This window comes from Lissotriton vulgaris, chromosome 12 (assembly GCF_964263255.1).
Source record: "Lissotriton vulgaris chromosome 12, aLisVul1.2, whole genome shotgun sequence".
NCBI lineage: Eukaryota > Metazoa > Chordata > Amphibia > Caudata > Salamandridae > Lissotriton > Lissotriton vulgaris.
Genome location: NC_141700.1, coordinates 445,625,494 through 445,648,084, shown reverse-complemented (window position 1 = coordinate 445,648,084; position 22,591 = coordinate 445,625,494). Strand labels below are relative to the sequence as shown.

Below are 22,591 nucleotides of genomic sequence, written 5' to 3'. Positions count from 1 at the left end.
GTTCCGTTCCAGGACATTGCATTCTATTTCGCATGGCTGTATTAATGATGACAGTATGTATTTGGGGGATGGTGTGCATTTGTCTCGGGTGGGGAATGAGTTACTCATAGGAGACTTCTTAGCATGGTTAAAAACGTTAAAACATGACCTTTAGGTAGGAGCTTTGTGGGGGGTCCGGATAGCCGGTCAACTATCCGGCCTGTGGCGGTAAGGTCATGATCGGTGAGCACTAATTGGAAGATCCCTATGAGTGGGCGTCACCCAACACGGATGGGAGCGCTCGGGAGAGGTGGCCATTGGCCCCTCAACGGGGAGGCGGTCCCTTCTAAGGATGGGTCGCCGAAAGAAAAGGAAAGGCGGTCAAGGCCCCTTCCTGTGTAGGAGGGGTTACAGCCCCCTCCTGGGGAATTTCCCGGGGCCAGTGACGTCTGCGACGGCAGATGTGGTAAGTTGTGCGGGGTTTGGGGGGGGGTCTACGCTACCTTCTAGATACCTCACACGAGTCCTCGAACGACCTTTAAGTGGCGTCGAGTTTTATTGGTGCCCCCGTCAAGTCAAGGGAAATTGGTAGTTGCACTTGAGGTACGCCTCAGTGCTGTCGCCCCTCACAAGTGGGGGGGGTATTTCTGGTTAGGGATCTTGACACCGGTTACGACCTTGCCGTTGGCCCTTAAACGTTAGGATGTACAATTTCATAATTTCAAGTAAATGTTTGTAGGATGTTAGTTCGGCTAGGAGAACCTCTGTATTAGAGAATCTGTTAAGGTTAGCCAAACATCGCAATGTGGTAATGAAATTGTACATTAATATGAAACTGTTGATTTAATGTTATAATTTTGTTTTAATAAATACGGCCGGGAGGGTCACTCCCTCCCTCTTCCAAAAAACTTCAAGAACTGTTTCCTGTTTCCCTCCTTTGGGGATTGGGTTGAGAGGGGGTGGCGGGTATCTCAGCCATATGGAAAGGGGCGACCACTCGGTCCCCCCGCACGTATGGCAGAGTACCACGATCCCCCCGGGAAGCCATCTTGGGCGGGAGGCGAGTCTCGGCTGGTATGCCCGAAGCGGCGTAGCCGGGGCGCGCTTTTTCCCGCCCTAGAGTGGGCTGGCCTAGACACTGACGCGGCTGGCCACGCACTCCGGGCAGGCAGGGGCGGGTTTACGCCCGCCCTGAAGACGGATAAAAGGGGACGCAAGACCAGAAGGCATCCTCTTGTTCCTGTGCTCTGAAGCTGCACCTCCTCGCTGCACGTGAGCTCGAGACGGAACGAAGAGCCAATTTTGACCCACCCACCAGCCCCTGAAGACAGCCAGTTGTTTTGAATAAAAGTTGATGGATAATTCTAATTTCGTTTACAGGTTGTGGTATTATCATGTTGATTTTGAGTGTGTAATAAAGAATGGTCTATTTCATTTATGTTTTGTGATTAAAGAAATTCGGCTTTAGTGTTCATTTATAAGCATGCTTTTAATACGGTCATAGTAGCCGATGTATTTTAGTTTGGTAGGTTTGTTAGCATTGTCGTATTTATTTTGGTCATGGTCTTTATATAAGGTCATGATCGGTGAGCACTAATTGGAAGATCCCTATGAGTGGGCGTCACCCAACACGGATGGGAGCGCTCGGGAGAGGTGGCCATTGGCCCCTCAACGGGGAGGCGGTCCCTTCTAAGGATGGGTCGCCGAAAGAAAAGGAAAGGCGGTCAAGGCCCCTTCCTGTGTAGGAGGGGTTACAGCCCCCTCCTGGGGAATTTCCCGGGGCCAGTGACGTCTGCGACAGCAGATGTGGTAAGTTGTGCGGGGTTTGGGGGGGGGGGTCTACGCTACCTTCTAGATACCTCACACGAGTCCTCGAACGACCTTTAAGTGGCGTTGAGTTTTATTGGTGCCCCCGTCAAGTCAAGGGAAATTGGTAGTTGCACTTGAGGTACGCCTCAGTGCTGTCGCCCCTCACAAGTGGGGGGGGTATTTCTGGTTAGGGATCTTGACACCGGTTACGACCTTGCCGTTGGCCCTTAAACGTTAGGATGTACAATTTCATAATTTCAAGTAAATGTTTGTAGGATGTTAGTTCGGCTAGGAGAACCTCTGTATTAGAGAATCTGTTAAGGTTAGCCAAACATCGCAATGTGGTAATGAAATTGTACATTAATATGAAACTGTTGATTTAATGTTTTAATTTTGTTTTAATAAATACGGCCGGGAGGGTCACTCCCTCCCTCTTCCAAAAAACTTCAAGAACTGTTTCCTGTTTCCCTCCTTTGGGGATTGGGTTGAGAGGGGGTGGCGGGTATCTCAGCCATATTGTTATTTATTGCTAAAACACATGGAAAAAACATTAATGGTTCTAAGTTCTAACACTAAGTATGAACATCTCTTTTGTATTGTAATTTTTTTAAAGTCATATTAGTTTCTTCATGTTGATAATATATATTTATAACTTCATGGTAAACCTCTGAAATTAAGCTTTCCAAATCTCCCGGGTTAACTATCATTAGCACTTCTTCATATGCTGGACTTCCAGGAAAATGTGCAAAATGGCCTGTTAGCTCAGATGGTTAGAGCGTGGTGCTAATAACGCCAAGGTCACAGGTTCGATCCCTGTACAGGCCAAGTTTAATTGTTTGAAAAAAGATTAATTTTTCGTGTGTCTCATTTTTGACTGTTTATCACCTTGGATCAAACACTGCTTGAAGGATTGGATAAATACATTTGATATAGTTGTAGAATTAATTATTATTCTGAAAGCTCCTGGAATATCTATTAATGGTTCTAAGTTCTAACGCCAAGTAACTTAATCTCTTATTTATTGCAATTTATTGAGGTCATTTTTGTTTTGTCTTGTTGATGAAATATAAAGATAGTATGAATGTAAACAGCTGAATATAAGCTTTCCAATTATCCCGGGTTAACAATCAGTAGCACTTCATCATCTGCTATTTCTTCAATAGCATGCTATATATTTAGTGAGCCTATTAGTTTAGTCTTTAGAGCATAAAGTTAAAAATAGCAAGGACATATTTTCAATCAGTCTCCAAGCCAATACTTGATGCTCCTTTAATGTTGAAAATAGATGTATTTTCTTCTGTATCATGTGTATCTCTATATTTCCTTTGAGGGGAAGCTGATAGAATGATTAAATGAATCAATTGCATATAGGTGATGAATTGTTATTTATTGCTAAAACACATGGAACAAACATTAATGGTTCTAAGTTCTAACACTAAGTATGAACATCTCTTTTGTATTGTAATTTTTTTAAAGTCATATTAGTTTCTTCATGTTGATATTATATATTTATAACTTCATGGTAAACCTCTGAAATTAAGCTTTCCAAATCTCCCGGGTCAACTATCATTAGCACTTCTTCATATGCTGGACTTCCAGGAAATTGTGCAAAACGGCCTGTTAGCTCAGATGGTTAGAGCGTGGTGCTAATAACGCCAAGGTCACAGGTTCGATCCCTGTACAGGCCAAGTTTAATTGTTTGAAAAAAGATTAATTTTTCTTGTGTCTCATTTTGACTGTTTATCACCTTGGATCAAACACTGCTTGAAGGATTGGATAAATACATTTGATATAGTTGTAGAATTAATTATTATTCTGAAAGCTCCTGGAATATCTATTAATGGTTCTAAGTTCTAACGCCAAGTAACTTAAACTCTTATTTATTGCAATTTATTGAGGTCATTTTTGTTTTGTCTTGTAGATGAAATATAAAGATAGTATGAATGTAAACAGCTGAATATAAGCTTTCCAACTATCCCGGGTTAACAATCGATAGAACTTCATCATCTGCTATTTCTTCAATGGTATGCTATATATTTATTGAGCCTATTAGTTTAGTCTTTAGAGCATAAAGTTAAAAATGCCAAGGACATACTTTCAATCAATCTCCTAGCCAATACTTGATGCTCCTTTAATGTTGAAAATAGATGTATTTTCTTCTGTATCATGTGTATCTCTATATTTCCTTTGAGGGGAAGCTGATAGAATGATTAAATGAATCAATTGCATATAGGTGATGAATTGTTATGTATTGCTAAAACACATGGAAAAAACATTAATGGTTCTAAGTTCTAACACTAAGTATGAACATCTCTTTTGTATTGTAATTTTTTTAAAGTCATATTAGTTTCTTCATGTTGATATTATATATTTATAACTTCATGGTAAACCTCTGAAATTAAGCTTTCCAAATCTCCCGGGTTAACTATCATTAGCACTTCTTCATATGCTGGACTTCCAGGAAATTGTGCAAAACGGCCTGTTAGCTCAGATGGTTAGAGCGTGGTGCTAATAACGCCAAGGTCACAGGTTCGATCCCTGTACAGGCCAAGTTTAATTGTTTGAAAAAAGATTAATTTTTCTTGTGTCTCATTTTTGACTGTTTATCACCTTGGATCAAACACTGCTTGAAGGATTGGATGAATACATTTGATATAGTTGTAGAATTAATTATTATTCTGAAAGCTCCTGGAATATCTATTAATGGTTCTAAGTTCTAACTCCAAGTAACTAAATCTCTTCTTTATTGCAATTCATTGAGGTCATTTTTGTTTTGTCTTGTTGATGAAATATAAAGATAGTATGAATGTAAACAGCTGAATATAAGCTTTCCAACTATCCCGGGTTAACAATCAGTAGCACTTCATCATCTGCTATTTCTTCAATAGTATGCTATATATTTAGTGAGCCTATTAGTTTAGTCTTTAGAGCAAAAAGTTAAAAATAGCAAGGACATATTTTCAATCAGTCTCCAAGCCAATACTTGATGCTCCTTTAATGTTGAAAATAGATGTATTTTCTTCTGTATCATGTGTATCTCTATATTTCCTTTGAGGGGAAGCTGATAGAATGATTAAATGAATCAATCGCATATAGGTGATGAATTGTTATTTATTGCTAAAACACATGGAAAAAACATTAATGGTTCTAAGTTCTAACACTAAGTATGAACATCTCTTTTGTATTGTAATTTTTTTAAAGTCATATTAGTTTCTTCATGTTGATATTATATATTTATAACTTCATGGTAAACCTCTGAAATTAAGCTTTCCAAATCTCCCAGGTTAACTATTATTATCACTTCTTCATATGCTGGACTTCCAGGAAGTTGTGCAAAACGGCCTGTTAGCTCAGATGGTTAGAGCGTGGTGCTAATAACGCCAAGGTCACAGGTTCGATCCCTGTACAGGCCAAGTTTAATTGTTTGAAAAAAGATAAATTTTTCTTGTGTCTCATTTTTGACTGTTTATTACCTTGGATCAAACACTGCTTGAAGGATTGGATAAATACATTTGATATAGTTGTAGAATTAATTATTATTCTGAAAGCTCCTGGAATATCTATTAATGGTTCTAAGTTCTAACGCCAAGTAACTTAAACTCTTATTTATTGCAATTTATTGAGGTCATTTTTGTTTTGTCTTGTTGATGAAATATAAAGATAGTATGAATGTAAACAGCTGAATATAAGCTTTCCAACTATCCCGGGTTAACAATCGATAGAACTTCATCATCTGCTATTTCTTCAATGGTATGCTATATATTTATTGAGCCTATTAGTTTAGTCTTTAGAGCATAAAGTTAAAAATGCCAAGGACATACTTTCAATCAATCTCCTAGCCAATACTTGATGCTCCTTTAATGTTGAACATAGATGTATTTTCTTCTGTATCATGTGTATCTCTATATTTCCTTTGAGGGGAAGCTGATAGAATGATTAAATGAATCAATTGCATATAGGTGATGAATTGTTATTTATTGCTAAAACACATGGAAAAAACATTAATGGTTCTAAGTTCTAACACTAAGTATGAAAATCTCTTTTGTATTGTAATTTTTTTAAAGTCATATTAGTTTCTTCATGTTGATATTATATATTTATAATTTCATGGTAAACCTCTGAAATTAAGCTTTCCAAATCTCCCGGGTTAACTATCATTAGCACTTCTTCATATGCTGGACTTCCAGGAATTTGTGCTAAACGGCCTCATAGCTCAGATGGTTAGGGCGTGGTGGTAATAACGCCAAGGTCACAGGTTCGATCCCTGTACAGGCCAAGTTTAATTGTTTGAAAAAAGAGTAATTTTTCTTGTGTCTAATTTTTGACTGTTTATCACCTTGGATCAAACACTGCTTGAAGGATTGGATGAATACATTTGATATAGTTGTTGAATTAATTATTATTCTGAAAGCTCCTGGAATATCTATTAATGGTTCTAAGTTCTAACGCCAAGTAACTTAAACTCTTATTTATTGCAATTTATTGAGGTCATTTTTGTTTTGTCTTGTTGATGAAATATAAAGATAGTATGAATGTAAACAGCTGAATATAAGCTTTCCAACTATTCCGGGTTAACAATCGATAGAACTTCATCATCTGCTATTTCTTCAATGGTATGCTATATATTTATTGAGCCTATTAGTTTAGTCTTTAGAGCATAAAGTTAAAAATGCCAAGGACATACATTCAATCAATCTCCTAGCCAATACTTGATGCTCCTTTAATGTTGAAAATAGATGTATTTTCTTCTGTATCATGTGTATCTCTATATTTCCTTTGAGGGGAAGCTGATAGAATGATTAAATGAATCAATTGCATATAGGTGATGAATTGTTATTTATTGCTAAAACACATGGAAAAACATTAATGGTTCTAAGTTCTAACACTAAGTATGAAAATCTCTTTTGTATTGCAATTTTTTTAAAGTCATATTAGTTTCTTCATGTTGATATTATATATTTATAATTTCATGGTAAACCTCTGAAATTCAGCTATCCAAATCTCCCGGGTTAACTATCATTAGCAGTTCTTCACATGCTGGACTTCCAGGAATTTGGGCAAAATGACTTGTTAGCTCAGATGGTTAGAGCGTGGTGCTAATAACGCCAAGGTCACAGGTTCGATCCCTGTACAGGCCAAGTTTGATAAAAGAGTAATTTTTCTTGTGTTTCATTCTTGACTGTTTATCACCTTGGATCAAACGCTGCTTGAATGATTGGATGAATACATTTGATATAGTTGTAGAATTAATTATTATTCTGAAAGCTCCTGGAATATCTATTAATGGTTCTAAGTTCTAACGCCAAGTAACTAAATCTTCTATTTATTGCAATTTATTGAGGTCATTTTTGTTTTGTCTTGTTGATGAAATATAAAGATAGTATGAATGGAAACAGCTGAATATAAGCTTTCCAACTATCCCGGGTTAACAATCGATAGCACTTCATCATCTGCTATTTCTTCAATGGTATGCTATATATTTATTGAGCCTATTAGTTTAGTCTTTAGAGCAAAAAGTTAAAAATAGCAAGGACATATTTTCAATCAGTCTCCAAGCTAATACTTGATGCTCCTTTAATGTTGAAAATAGATGTATTTTCTTCTGTATCATGTGTATCTCTATATTTCCTTTGAGGGGAAGCTGATAGAATGAATAAATGAATCAATTGCATATAGGTGATGAATTGTTATTTATTGCTAAAACACATGGAAAAAACATTAATGGTTCTAAGTTCTAACACTAAGTATGAACATCTCTTTTGTATTGTAATTTTTTTAAAGTCATATTAGTTTCTTCATGTTGATATTATATATTTATAACTTCATGGTAAACCTCTGAAATTAAGCTTTCCAAATCTCCCAGGTTAACTATCATTAGCACTTCTTCATATGCTGGACTTCCAGGAAATTGTGCAAAACTGCCTGTTAGCTCAGATGGTTAGAGCGTGGTGCTAATAACGCCAAGGTCACAGGTTCGATCCCTGTACAGGCCAAGTTTTATTGTTTGAAAAAAGGTTAATTTTTCTTGTGTCTCATTTTTGACTGTTTATCACCGTGGATCAAACACTGCTTGAAGGATTGGATAAATACATTTGATATAGTTGTAGAATTAATTATTATTCTGAAAGCTCCTGGAATATCTATTAATGGTTCTAAGTTCTAACGCCAAGTAACTTAAACTCTTATTTATTGCAATTTATTGAGGTCATTTTTGTTTTGTCTTGTAGATGAAATATAAAGATAGTATGAATGTAAACAGCTGAATATAAGCTTTCCAACTATCCCTGGTTAACAATCGATAGAACTTCATCATCTGCTATTTCTTCAATGGTATGCTATATATTTATTGAGCCTATTAGTTTAGTCTTTAGAGCATAAAGTTAAAAATGCCAAGGACATACTTTCAATCAATCTCCTAGCCAATACTTGATGCTCCTTTAATGTTGAAAATAGATGTATTTTCTTCTGTATCATGTGTATCTCTATATTTCCCTTGAGGGGAAGCTGATAGAATGATTAAATGAATCAATTGCATATAGGTGATGAATTGTTATTAATTGCTAAAACACATGGAAAAAACATTAATGGTTCTAAGTTCTAACACTAAGTATGAACATCTCTTTTGTATTGTAATTTTTTTAAAGTCATATTAGTTTCTTCATGTTGATAATATATATTTATAACTTCATGGTAAACCTCTGAAATTAAGCTTTCCAAATCTCCCGGGTTAACTATCATTAGCACTTCTTCATATGCTGGACTTCCAGGAAAGTGTGCAAAATGGCCTGTTAGCTCAGATGGTTAGAGCGTGGTGCTAATAACGCCAAGGTCACAGGTTCGATCCCTGTACAGGCCAAGTTTAATTGTTTGAAAAAAGATTAATTTTTCTTGTGTCTCATTTTTGACTGTTTATCACCTTGGATCAAACACTGCTTGAAGGATTGGATAAATACATTTGATATAGTTGTAGAATTAATTATTATTCTGAAAGCTCCTGGAATATCTATTAATGGTTCTAAGTTCTAACGCCAAGTAACGTAATCTCTTATTTATTGCAATTTATTGAGGTCATTTTTGTTTTGTCTTGTTGATGAAATATAAAGATAGTATGAATGTAAACAGCTGAATATAAGCTTTCCAATTATCCCGGGTTAACAATCAGTAGCACTTCATCATCTGCTATTTCTTCAATAGCATGCTATATATTTAGTGAGCCTATTAGTTTAGTCTTTAGAGCATAAAGTTAAAAATAGCAAGGACATATTTTCAATCAGTCTCCAAGCCAATACTTGATGCTCCTTTAATGTTGAAAATAGATGTATTTTCTTCTGTATCATGTGTATCTCTATATTTCCTTTGAGGGGAAGCTGATAGAATGATTAAATGAATCAATTGCATATAGGTGATGAATTGTTATTTATTGCTAAAACACATGGAAAAAACATTAATGGTTCTAAGTTCTAACACTAAGTATGAACATCTCTTTTGTATTGTAATTTTTTTAAAGTCATATTAGTTTCTTCATGTTGATATTATATATTTATAACTTCATGGTAAACCTCTGAAATTAAGCTTTCCAAATCTCCCGGGATAACTATCATTAGCACTTCTTCATATGCTGGACTTCCAGGAAATTGTGCAAAACGGCCTGTTAGCTCAGATGGTTAGAGCGTGGTGCTAATAACGCCAAGGTCACAGGTTCGATCCCTGTACAGGCCAAGTTTAATTGTTTGAAAAAAGATTAATTTTTCTTGTGTCTCATTTTGACTGTTTATCACCTTGGATCAAACACTGCTTGAAGGATTGGATAAATACATTTGATATAGTTGTTGAATTAATTATTATTCTGAAAGCTCCTGGAATATCTATTAATGGTTCTAAGTTCTAACGCCAAGTAACTAAATCTTCTATTTATTGCAATTTATTAAGGTCATTTTTGTTTTGTCTTGTTGATGAAATATAAAGATAGTATGAATGTAAACAGCTGAATATAAGCTTTCCAACTATCCCGGGTTAACAATCGATAGCACTTCATCATCTGCTATTTCTTCAATGGTATGCTATATATTTATTGAGCCTATTAGTTTAGTCTTTAGAGCATAAAGTTAAAAATGCCAAGGACATACCTTCCATCAGTCTCCAAGCCAATACTTGATGCTCCTTTAATGTTGAAAATAGATGTATTTTCTTCTGTATCATGTGTATGTCTATATTTCCTTTGAGGGGAAGCTGATAGAATGATTAGATGAATCAATTGCATATAGGTGATGAATTGTTATTTATTGCTAAAACACATGGAAAAAACATTAATGGTTCTAAGTTCTAACACTAAGTATGAACATCTCTTTTGTATTGTAATTTTTTTAAAGTCATATTAGTTTCTTCATGTTGATATTATATATTTATAACTTCATGGTAAACCTCTGAAATTAAGCTTTCCAAATCTCCCGGGTTAACTATCATTAGCACTTCTTCATATGCTGGACTTCCAGGAAATTGTGCAAAACGGCCTGTTAGCTCAGATGGTTAGAGCGTGGTGCTAATAACGCCAAGGTCACAGGTTCGATCCCTGTACAGGCCAAGTTTAATTGTTTGAAAAGAGATTAATTTTTCTTGTGTCTCATTTTTGACTGTTTATCACCTTGGATCAAACACTGCTTGATGGATTGGATGAATACATTTGATATAGTTGTAGAATTAATTATTATTCTGAAAGCTCCTGGAATATCTATTAATGGTTCTAAGTTCTAACGCCAAGTAACTTAAACTCTTATTTATTGCAATTTATTGAGGTAATTTTTGTTTTGTCTTGTAGATGAAATATAAAGATAGTATGAATGTAAACAGCTGAATATAAGCTTTCCAACTATCCCGGGTTAACAATCAGTAGCACTTCATCATCTGCTATTTCTTCAATAGTATGCTATATATTTAGTGAGCCTATTAGTTTAGTCTTTAGAGCAAAATTTAAAAAATGCCAAGGACATAATTTCAATCAGTCTCCAAGCCAATACTTGATGCTCCTTTAATGTTGAAAATAGATGTATTTTCTTCTGTATCATGTGTATCTCTATATTTCCTTTGAGGGGAAGCTGATAGAATGATTAAATGAATCAATTGCATATAGGTGATGAATTGTTATTTATTGCTAAAACACATGGAAAAAACATTAATGGTTCTAAGTTCTAACACTAAGTATGAACATCTCTTTTGTATTGTAATTTTTTTAAAGTCATATTAGTTTCTTCATGTTGATAATATATATTTATAACTTCATGGTAAACCTCTGAAATTAAGCTTTCCAAATCTCCCGGGTTAACTATCATTAGCACTTCTTCATATGCTGGACTTCCAGGAAATTGTGCAAAATGGCCTGTTAGCTCAGATGGTTAGAGCGTGGTGCTAATAAAGCCAAGGTCACAGGTTCGATCCCTGTACAGGCCAAGTTTAATTGTTTGAAAAAAGATTAATTTTTCTTGTGTCTCATTTTTGACTGTTCATCACCTTGGATCAAACGCTGCTTGGAGGATTGGATGAATACATTTAATATAGTTGTAGAATTAATTATTATTCTGAAAGCTCCTGAAATATCTATTAATGGTTCTAAGTTCTAACGCCAAGTAACTAAATCTCTTATTTATTGCAATTTATTGAGGTCATTTTTGTTTTGTCTTGTTGATGAAATATAAAGATAGTATGAATGTAAACAGCTGAATATAAGCTTTCCAATTATCCCGGCTTAACAATCAGTAGCACTTCATCATCTGCTATTTCTTCAATAGCATGCTATATATTTAGTGAGCCTATTAGTTTAGTCTTTAGAGCATAAAGTTAAAAATGCCAAGGACATACTTTCAATCAATCTCCTAGCCAATACTTGATGCTCCTTTAATGTTGAAAATAGATGTATTTTCTTCTGTATCATGTGTATCTCTATATTTTCTTTGAGGGGAAGCTAATAGAATGATTAAATGAATCAATTGCATGTAGGTGATGAATTGTTATTTATTGCTAAAACACATGGAAAAAACATTAATGGTTCTAAGTTCTAACACTAAGTATGAAAATCTCTTTTGTATTGTAATTTTTTTAGAGTCATATTAGTTTCTTCATGTTGATATTATATAAGTATAACTTCATGGTAAACCTCTGAAATTAAGCTTTCCAAATCTCCCGGGTTAACTATCATTAGCACTTCTTCATATGCTGGACTTCCAGGAATTTGTGCAAAACGGCCTGTTAGCTCAGATGGTTAGAGCGTGGTGCTAATAACGCCAAGGTCACAGGTTCAATCCCTGTACAGGCCGAGTTTAATTGTTTGTAAAAAGATTAATTTTTCTTGTGTCTAATTTTTGACTGTTTATCACCTTGGATCAAACCCTGCTTGAAGGATTGGATGAATACATTTGATATAGTTGTAGAATTAATTATTATTCTGAAAGCTCCTGGAATATCTATTAATGGTTCTAAGTTCTAACGCCAAGTAACTAAATCTTCTATTTATTGCAATTTATTGAGGTCATTTTTGTTTTGTCTTGTTGATTAAATATAAAGATAGTATGAATGTAAACAGCTGAATATAAGCTTTCCAACTATCCCGGGTTAACAATCGATAGCACTTCATCATCTGCTATTTCTTCAATGGTATGCTATATATTTATTGAGCCTATTAGTTTAGTCTTTAGAGCATAAAGTTAAAAATGCCAAGGACATACCTTCAATCAGTCTCCAAGCCAATACTTGATGCTCCTTTAATGTTAAAATTAGATGTATTTTCTTCTGTATCATGTGTATGTCTATATTTCCTTTGAGGGGAAGCTGATAGAATGATTAGATGAATCAATTGCATATAGGTGATGAATTGTTATTTATTGCTAAAACACATGGAAAAAAACATTAATGGTTCTAAGTTCTAACACTAAGTATGAAAATCTCTTTTGTATTGTAATTTTTTTAGAGTCATATTAGTTTCTTCATGTTGATATTATATAAGTATAACTTCATGGTAAACCTCTGAAATTAAGCTTTCCAAATCTCCCGGGTTAACTATCATTAGCACTTCTTCATATGCTGGACTTCCAGGAATTAGTGCTAAACGGCCTGTTAGCTCAGATGGTTAGAGCGTGGTGCTAATAACGCCAAGGTCACAGGTTCAATCCCTGTACAGGCCGAGTTTAATTGTTTGAAAAAAGATTAATTTTTCTTGTGTCTCATTTTTGACTGTTCATCACCTTGGATCAAACGCTGCTTGGAGGATTGGATGAATACATTTAATATAGTTGTAGAATTAATTATTATTCTGAAAGCTCCTGAAATATCTATTAATGGTTCTAAGTTCTAACGCCAAGTAACTAAATCTCTTATTTATTGCAATTTATTGAGGTCATTTTTGTTTTGTCTTGTTGATGAAATATAAAGATAGTATGAATGTAAACAGCTGAATATAAGCTTTCCAATTATCCCGGCTTAACAATCAGTAGCACTTCATCATCTGCTATTTCTTCAATAGCATGCTATATATTTAGTGAGCCTATTAGTTTAGTCTTTAGAGCATAAAGTTAAAAATGCCAAGGACATACTTTCAATCAATCTCCTAGCCAATACTTGATGCTCCTTTAATGTTGAAAATAGATGTATTTTCTTCTGTATCATGTGTATCTCTATATTTTCTTTGAGGGGAAGCTAATAGAATGATTAAATGAATCAATTGCATGTAGGTGATGAATTGTTATTTATTGCTAAAACACATGGAAAAAACATTAATGGTTCTAAGTTCTAACACTAAGTATGAAAATCTCTTTTGTATTGTAATTTTTTTAGAGTCATATTAGTTTCTTCATGTTGATATTATATAAGTATAACTTCATGGTAAACCTCTGAAATTAAGCTTTCCAAATCTCCCGGGTTAACTATCATTAGCACTTCTTCATATGCTGGACTTCCAGGAATTTGTGCAAAACGGCCTGTTAGCTCAGATGGTTAGAGCGTGGTGCTAATAACGCCAAGGTCACAGGTTCAATCCCTGTACAGGCCGAGTTTAATTGTTTGTAAAAAGATTAATTTTTCTTGTGTCTAATTTTTGACTGTTTATCACCTTGGATCAAACCCTGCTTGAAGGATTGGATGAATACATTTGATATAGTTGTAGAATTAATTATTATTCTGAAAGCTCCTGGAATATCTATTAATGGTTCTAAGTTCTAACGCCAAGTAACTAAATCTTCTATTTATTGCAATTTATTGAGGTCATTTTTGTTTTGTCTTGTTGATTAAATATAAAGATAGTATGAATGTAAACAGCTGAATATAAGCTTTCCAACTATCCCGGGTTAACAATCGATAGCACTTCATCATCTGCTATTTCTTCAATGGTATGCTATATATTTATTGAGCCTATTAGTTTAGTCTTTAGAGCATAAAGTTAAAAATGCCAAGGACATACCTTCAATCAGTCTCCAAGCCAATACTTGATGCTCCTTTAATGTTAAAATTAGATGTATTTTCTTCTGTATCATGTGTATGTCTATATTTCCTTTGAGGGGAAGCTGATAGAATGATTAGATGAATCAATTGCATATAGGTGATGAATTGTTATTTATTGCTAAAACACATGGAAAAAAACATTAATGGTTCTAAGTTCTAACACTAAGTATGAAAATCTCTTTTGTATTGTAATTTTTTTAGAGTCATATTAGTTTCTTCATGTTGATATTATATAAGTATAACTTCATGGTAAACCTCTGAAATTAAGCTTTCCAAATCTCCCGGGTTAACTATCATTAGCACTTCTTCATATGCTGGACTTCCAGGAATTAGTGCTAAACGGCCTGTTAGCTCAGATGGTTAGAGCGTGGTGCCAATAACGCCAAGGTCACAGGTTCAATCCCTGTACAGGCCGAGTTTAATTGTTTGTAAAAAGATTAATTTTTCTTGTGTCTAATTTTTGACTGTTTATCACCTTGGATCAAACACTGCTTGAAGGATTGGATAAATACATTTGATATAGTTGTAGAATTAATTATTATTCTGAAAGCTCCTGGAATATCTATTAATGGTTCTAAGTTCTAACGCCAAGTAACTTAAACTCTTATTTATTGCAATTTATTGAGGTCATTTTTGTTTTGTCTTGTTGATGAAATATAAAGATAGTATGAATGTAAACAGCTGAATATAAGCTTTCCAACTATCCCGGGTTAACAATCGATAGAACTTCATCATCTGCTATTTCTTCAATGGTATGCTATATATTTATTGAGCCTATTAGTTTAGTCTTTAGAGCATAAAGTTAAAAATGCCAAGGACATACATTCAATCAATCTCCTAGCCAATACTTGATGCTCCTTTAATGTTGAAAATAGATGTATTTTCTTCTGTATCATGTGTATCTCTATATTTCCTTTGAGGGGAAGCTGATAGAATGATTAAATGAATCAATTGCATATAGGTGATGAATTGTTATTTATTGCTAAAACACATGGAAAAACATTAATGGTTCTAAGTTCTAACACTAAGTATGAAAATCTCTTTTGTATTGCAATTTTCTTAAAGTCATATTAGTTTCTTCATGTTGATATTATATATTTATAATTTCATGGTAAACCTCTGAAATTCAGCTATCCAAATCTCCCGGGTTAACTATCATTAGCAGTTCTTCACATGCTGGACTTCCAGGAATTTGGGCAAAATGACTTGTTAGCTCAGATGGTTAGAGCGTGGTGCTAATAACGCCAAGGTCACAGGTTCGATCCCTGTACAGGCCAAGTTTAATTGTTTGATAAAAGAGTAATTTTTCTTGTGTTTCATTCTTGACTGTTTATCACCTTGGATCAAACGCTGCTTGAAGGATTGGATGAATACATTTGATATAGTTGTAGAATTAATTATTATTCTGAAAGCTCCTGGAATATCTATTAATGGTTCTAAGTTCTAACGCCAAGTAACTAAATCTTCTATTTATTGCAATTTATTGAGGTCATTTTTGTTTTGTCTTGTTGATGAAATATAAAGATAGTATGAATGGAAACAGCTGAATATAAGCTTTCCAACTATCCCGGGTTAACAATCGATAGCACTTCATCATCTGCTATTTCTTCAATGGTATGCTATATATTTATTGAGCCTATTAGTTTAGTCTTTAGAGCAAAAAGTTAAAAATAGCAAGGACATATTTTCAATCAGTCTCCAAGCTAATACTTGATGCTCCTTTAATGTTGAAAATAGATGTATTTTCTTCTGTATCATGTGTATCTCTATATTTCCTTTGAGGGGAAGCTGATAGAATGAATAAATGAAGCAATTGCATATAGGTGATGAATTGTTATTTATTGCTAAAACACATGGAAAAAACATTAATGGTTCTAAGTTCTAACACTAAGTATGAACATCTCTTTTGTATTGTAATTTTTTTAAAGTCATATTAGTTTCTTCATGTTGATATTATATATTTATAACTTCATGGTAAACCTCTGAAATTAAGCTTTCCAAATCTCCCGGGTTAACTATCATTAGCACTTCTTCATATGCTGGACTTCCAGGAAATTGTGCAAAACTGCCTGTTAGCTCAGATGGTTAGAGCGTGGTGCTAATAACGCCAAGGTCACAGGTTCGATCCCTGTACAGGCCAAGTTTTATTGTTTGAAAAAAGGTTAATTTTTCTTGTGTCTCATTTTTGACTGTTTATCACCTTGGATCAAACACTGCTTGAAGGATTGGATAAATACATTTGATATAGTTGTAGAATTAATTATTATTCTGAAAGCTCCTGGAATATCTATTAATGGTTCTAAGTTCTAACGCCAAGTAACTTAAACTCTTATTTATTGCAATTTATTGAGGTCATTTTTGTTTTGTCTTGTAGATGAAATATAAAGATAGTATGAATGTAAACAGCTGAATATAAGCTTTCCAACTATCCCTGGTTAACAATCGATAGAACTTCATCATCTGCTATTTCTTCAATGGTATGCTATATATTTATTGAGCCTATTAGTTTAGTCTTTAGAGCATAAAGTTAAAAATGCCAAGGACATACTTTCAATCAATCTCCTAGCCAATACTTGATGCTCCTTTAATGTTGAAAATAGATGTATTTTCTTCTGTATCATGTGTATCTCTATATTTCCTTTGAGGGGAAGCTGATAGAATGATTAAATGAATCAATTGCATATAGGTGATGAATTGTTATTTATTGCTAAAACACATGGAAAAAACATTAATGGTTCTAAGTTCTAACACTAAGTATGAACATCTCTTTTGTATTGTAATTTTTTTAAAGTCATATTAGTTTCTTCATGTTGATAATATATATTTATAACTTCATGGTAAACCTCTGAAATTAAGCTTTCCAAATCTCCCGGGTTAACTATCATTAGCACTTCTTCATATGCTGGACTTCCAGGAAAATGTGCAAAATGGCCTGTTAGCTCAGATGGTTAGAGCGTGGTGCTAATAACGCCAAGGTCACAGGTTCGATCCCTGTACAGGCCAAGTTTAATTGTTTGAAAAAAGATTAATTTTTCTTGTGTCTCATTTTTGACTGTTTATCACCTTGGATCAAACACTGCTTGAAGGATTGGATAAATACATTTGATATAGTTGTAGAATTAATTATTATTCTGAAAGCTCCTGGAATATCTATTAATGGTTCTAAGTTCTAACGCCAAGTAACGTAATCTCTTATTTATTGCAATTTATTGAGGTCATTTTTGTTTTGTCTTGTTGATGAAATATAAAGATAGTATGAATGTAAACAGCTGAATATAAGCTTTCCAATTATCCAGGGTTAACAATCGATAGCACTTCATCATCTGCTATTTCTTCAATAGCATGCTATATATTTAGTGAGCCTATTAGTTTAGTCTTTAGAGCATAAAGTTAAAAATAGCAAGGACATACATTCAATCAATCTCCTAGCCAATACTTGATGCTCCTTTAATGTTAAAATTAGATGTATTTTCTTCTGTATCATGTGTATGTCTATATTTCCTTTGAGGGGAAGCTGATAGAATGATTAGATGAATCAATTGCATATAGGTGATGAATTGTTATTTATTGCTAAAACACATGGAAAAAAACATTAATGGTTCTAAGTTCTAACACTAAGTATGAAAATCTCTTTTGTATTGTAATTTTTTTAGAGTCATATTAGTTTCTTCATGTTGATATTATATAAGTATAACTTCATGGTAAACCTCTGAAATTAAGCTTTCCAAATCTCCCGGGTTAACTATCATTAGCACTTCTTCATATGCTGGACTTCCAGGAATTAGTGCTAAACGGCCTGTTAGCTCAGATGGTTAGAGCGTGGTGCCAATAACGCCAAGGTCACAGGTTCAATCCCTGTACAGGCCGAGTTTAATTGTTTGTAAAAAGATTAATTTTTCTTGTGTCTAATTTTTGACTGTTTATCACCTTGGATCAAACACTGCTTGAAGGATTGGATAAATACATTTGATATAGTTGTAGAATTAATTATTATTCTGAAAGCTCCTGGAATATCTATTAATGGTTCTAAGTTCTAACGCCAAGTAACTTAAACTCTTATTTATTGCAATTTATTGAGGTCATTTTTGTTTTGTCTTGTTGATGAAATATAAAGATAGTATGAATGTAAACAGCTGAATATAAGCTTTCCAACTATCCCGGGTTAACAATCGATAGAACTTCATCATCTGCTATTTCTTCAATGGTATGCTATATATTTATTGAGCCTATTAGTTTAGTCTTTAGAGCATAAAGTTAAAAATGCCAAGGACATACATTCAATCAATCTCCTAGCCAATACTTGATGCTCCTTTAATGTTGAAAATAGATGTATTTTCTTCTGTATCATGTGTATCTCTATATTTCCTTTGAGGGGAAGCTGATAGAATGATTAAATGAATCAATTGCATATAGGTGATGAATTGTTATTTATTGCTAAAACACATGGAAAAACATTAATGGTTCTAAGTTCTAACACTAAGTATGAAAATCTCTTTTGTATTGCAATTTTCTTAAAGTCATATTAGTTTCTTCATGTTGATATTATATATTTATAATTTCATGGTAAACCTCTGAAATTCAGCTATCCAAATCTCCCGGGTTAACTATCATTAGCAGTTCTTCACATGCTGGACTTCCAGGAATTTGGGCAAAATGACTTGTTAGCTCAGATGGTTAGAGCGTGGTGCTAATAACGCCAAGGTCACAGGTTCGATCCCTGTACAGGCCAAGTTTAATTGTTTGATAAAAGAGTAATTTTTCTTGTGTTTCATTCTTGACTGTTTATCACCTTGGATCAAACGCTGCTTGAAGGATTGGATGAATACATTTGATATAGTTGTAGAATTAATTATTATTCTGAAAGCTCCTGGAATATCTATTAATGGTTCTAAGTTCTAACGCCAAGTAACTAAATCTTCTATTTATTGCAATTTATTGAGGTCATTTTTGTTTTGTCTTGTTGATGAAATATAAAGATAGTATGAATGGAAACAGCTGAATATAAGCTTTCCAACTATCCCGGGTTAACAATCGATAGCACTTCATCATCTGCTATTTCTTCAATGGTATGCTATATATTTATTGAGCCTATTAGTTTAGTCTTTAGAGCAAAAAGTTAAAAATAGCAAGGACATATTTTCAATCAGTCTCCAAGCTAATACTTGATGCTCCTTTAATGTTGAAAATAGATGTATTTTCTTCTGTATCATGTGTATCTCTATATTTCCTTTGAGGGGAAGCTGATAGAATGAATAAATGAAGCAATTGCATATAGGTGATGAATTGTTATTTATTGCTAAAACACATGGAAAAAACATTAATGGTTCTAAGTTCTAACACTAAGTATGAACATCTCTTTTGTATTGTAATTTTTTTAAAGTCATATTAGTTTCTTCATGTTGATATTATATATTTATAACTTCATGGTAAACCTCTGAAATTAAGCTTTCCAAATCTCCCGGGTTAACTATCATTAGCACTTCTTCATATGCTGGACTTCCAGGAAATTGTGCAAAACTGCCTGTTAGCTCAGATGGTTAGAGCGTGGTGCTAATAACGCCAAGGTCACAGGTTCGATCCCTGTACAGGCCAAGTTTTATTGTTTGAAAAAAGGTTAATTTTTCTTGTGTCTCATTTTTGACTGTTTATCACCTTGGATCAAACACTGCTTGAAGGATTGGATAAATACATTTGATATAGTTGTAGAATTAATTATTATTCTGAAAGCTCCTGGAATATCTATTAATGGTTCTAAGTTCTAACGCCAAGTAACTTAAACTCTTATTTATTGCAATTTATTGAGGTCATTTTTGTTTTGTCTTGTAGATGAAATATAAAGATAGTATGAATGTAAACAGCTGAATATAAGCTTTCCAACTATCCCTGGTTAACAATCGATAGAACTTCATCATCTGCTATTTCTTCAATGGTATGCTATATATTTATTGAGCCTATTAGTTTAGTCTTTAGAGCATAAAGTTAAAAATGCCAAGGACATACTTTCAATCAATCTCCTAGCCAATACTTGATGCTCCTTTAATGTTGAAAATAGATGTATTTTCTTCTGTATCATGTGTATCTCTATATTTCCTTTGAGGGGAAGCTGATAGAATGATTAAATGAATCAATTGCATATAGGTGATGAATTGTTATTTATTGCTAAAACACATGGAAAAAACATTAATGGTTCTAAGTTCTAACACTAAGTATGAACATCTCTTTTGTATTGTAATTTTTTTAAAGTCATATTAGTTTCTTCATGTTGATAATATATATTTATAACTTCATGGTAAACCTCTGAAATTAAGCTTTCCAAATCTCCCGGGTTAACTATCATTAGCACTTCTTCATATGCTGGACTTCCAGGAAAATGTGCAAAATGGCCTGTTAGCTCAGATGGTTAGAGCGTGGTGCTAATAACGCCAAGGTCACAGGTTCGATCCCTGTACAGGCCAAGTTTAATTGTTTGAAAAAAGATTAATTTTTCTTGTGTCTCATTTTTGACTGTTTATCACCTTGGATCAAACACTGCTTGAAGGATTGGATAAATACATTTGATATAGTTGTAGAATTAATTATTATTCTGAAAGCTCCTGGAATATCTATTAATGGTTCTAAGTTCTAACGCCAAGTAACGTAATCTCTTATTTATTGCAATTTATTGAGGTCATTTTTGTTTTGTCTTGTTGATGAAATATAAAGATAGTATGAATGTAAACAGCTGAATATAAGCTTTCCAATTATCCAGGGTTAACAATCGATAGCACTTCATCATCTGCTATTTCTTCAATAGCATGCTATATATTTAGTGAGCCTATTAGTTTAGTCTTTAGAGCATAAAGTTAAAAATAGCAAGGACATATTTTCAATCAGTCTCCAAGCCAATACTTGATGCTCCTTTAATGTTGAAAATAGATGTATTTTCTTCTGTATCATGTGTATCTCTATATTTCCTTTGAGGGGAAGCTGATAGAATGATTAAATGAATCAATTGCATATAGGTGATGAATTGTTATTTATTGCTAAAACACATGGAAAAAACATTAATGGTTCTAAGTTCTAACACTAAGTATGAACATCTCTTTTGTATTGTAATTTTTTTAAAGTCATATTAGTTTCTTCATGTTGATATTATATATTTATAACTTCATGGTAAACCTCTGAAATTAAGCTTTCCAAATCTCCCGGGATAACTATCATTAGCACTTCTTCATATGCTGGACTTCCAGGAAATTGTGCAAAACGGCCTGTTAGCTCAGATGGTTAGAGCGTGGTGCTAATAACGCCAAGGTCACAGGTTCGATCCCTGTACAGGCCAAGTTTAATTGTTTGAAAAAAGATTAATTTTTCTTGTGTCTCATTTTGACTGTTTATCACCTTGGATCAAACACTGCTTGAAGGATTGGATAAATACATTTGATATAGTTGTAGAATTAATTATTATTCTGAAAGCTCCTGGAATATCTATTAATGGTTCTAAGTTCTAACGCCAAGTAACTTAAACTCTTATTTATTGCAATTTATTGAGGTCATTTTTGTTTTGTCTTGTAGATGAAATATAAAGATAGTATGAATGTAAACAGCTGAATATAAGCTTTCCAACTATCCCGGGTTAACAATCGATAGAACTTCATCATCTGCTATTTCTTCAATGGTATGCTATATATTTATTGAGCCTATTAGTTTAGTCTTTAGAGCATAAAGTTAAAAATGCCAAGGACATACTTTCAATCAATCTCCTAGCCAATACTTGATGCTCCTTTAATGTTGAAAATAGATGTATTTTCTTCTGTATCATGTGTATCTCTACATTTCCTTTGAGGGGAAGCTGATAGAATGATTAAATGAATCAATTGCATATAGGTGATGAATTGTTATTTATTGCTAAAACACATGGAAAAAACATTAATGGTTCTAAGTTCTAACACTAAGTATGAACATCTCTTTTGTATTGTAATTTTTTTAAAGTCATATTAGTTTCTTCATGTTGATATTATATATTTATAACTTCATGGTAAACCTCTGAAATTAAGCTTTCCAAATCTCCCGGGATAACTATCATTAGCACTTCTTCATATGCTGGACTTCCAGGAAATTGTGCAAAACGGCCTGTTAGCTCAGATGGTTAGAGCGTGGTGCTAATAACGCCAAGGTCACAGGTTCGATCCCTGTACAGGCCTAGTTTAATTGTTTGAAAAAAGATTAATTTTTCTTGTGTCTCATTTTTGACTGTTTATCACCTTGGATCAAACACTGCTTGAAGGATTGGATGAATACATTTGATATAGTTGAAGAATTAATTATTATTCTGAAAGCTCCT

General features: G+C 33.7%; 10 non-coding genes across 10 annotated transcripts; all 10 read left to right on the top strand.

Annotated features, from left to right (window-relative positions):
• The first annotated feature begins 2,539 nt into the window (after positions 1–2,539).
• On the top strand, positions 2,540–2,613 carry TRNAI-AAU (transfer RNA isoleucine (anticodon AAU)). The gene has a single exon. It is a non-coding gene; the product is annotated as a tRNA-Ile (tRNA).
• A 789-nt stretch (positions 2,614–3,402) lies between these two features.
• TRNAI-AAU (transfer RNA isoleucine (anticodon AAU)) lies at positions 3,403–3,476 on the top strand. Its single transcript has one exon. It is a non-coding gene; the product is annotated as a tRNA-Ile (tRNA).
• Positions 3,477–4,264: 788 nt separating this feature from the next.
• Positions 4,265–4,338, top strand: TRNAI-AAU (transfer RNA isoleucine (anticodon AAU)). Its single transcript has one exon. It is a non-coding gene; the product is annotated as a tRNA-Ile (tRNA).
• A 789-nt stretch (positions 4,339–5,127) lies between these two features.
• TRNAI-AAU (transfer RNA isoleucine (anticodon AAU)) lies at positions 5,128–5,201 on the top strand. Its single transcript has one exon. It is a non-coding gene; the product is annotated as a tRNA-Ile (tRNA).
• A 3,369-nt stretch (positions 5,202–8,570) lies between these two features.
• On the top strand, positions 8,571–8,644 carry TRNAI-AAU (transfer RNA isoleucine (anticodon AAU)). Its single transcript has one exon. It is a non-coding gene; the product is annotated as a tRNA-Ile (tRNA).
• Positions 8,645–9,433: 789 nt separating this feature from the next.
• On the top strand, positions 9,434–9,507 carry TRNAI-AAU (transfer RNA isoleucine (anticodon AAU)). Its single transcript has one exon. It is a non-coding gene; the product is annotated as a tRNA-Ile (tRNA).
• A 788-nt stretch (positions 9,508–10,295) lies between these two features.
• TRNAI-AAU (transfer RNA isoleucine (anticodon AAU)) lies at positions 10,296–10,369 on the top strand. The gene has a single exon. It is a non-coding gene; the product is annotated as a tRNA-Ile (tRNA).
• Positions 10,370–17,200: 6,831 nt separating this feature from the next.
• TRNAI-AAU (transfer RNA isoleucine (anticodon AAU)) lies at positions 17,201–17,274 on the top strand. Its single transcript has one exon. It is a non-coding gene; the product is annotated as a tRNA-Ile (tRNA).
• Positions 17,275–20,652: 3,378 nt separating this feature from the next.
• Positions 20,653–20,726, top strand: TRNAI-AAU (transfer RNA isoleucine (anticodon AAU)). The gene has a single exon. It is a non-coding gene; the product is annotated as a tRNA-Ile (tRNA).
• A 789-nt stretch (positions 20,727–21,515) lies between these two features.
• On the top strand, positions 21,516–21,589 carry TRNAI-AAU (transfer RNA isoleucine (anticodon AAU)). The gene has a single exon. It is a non-coding gene; the product is annotated as a tRNA-Ile (tRNA).
• Positions 21,590–22,591: the final 1,002 nt, after the last annotated feature.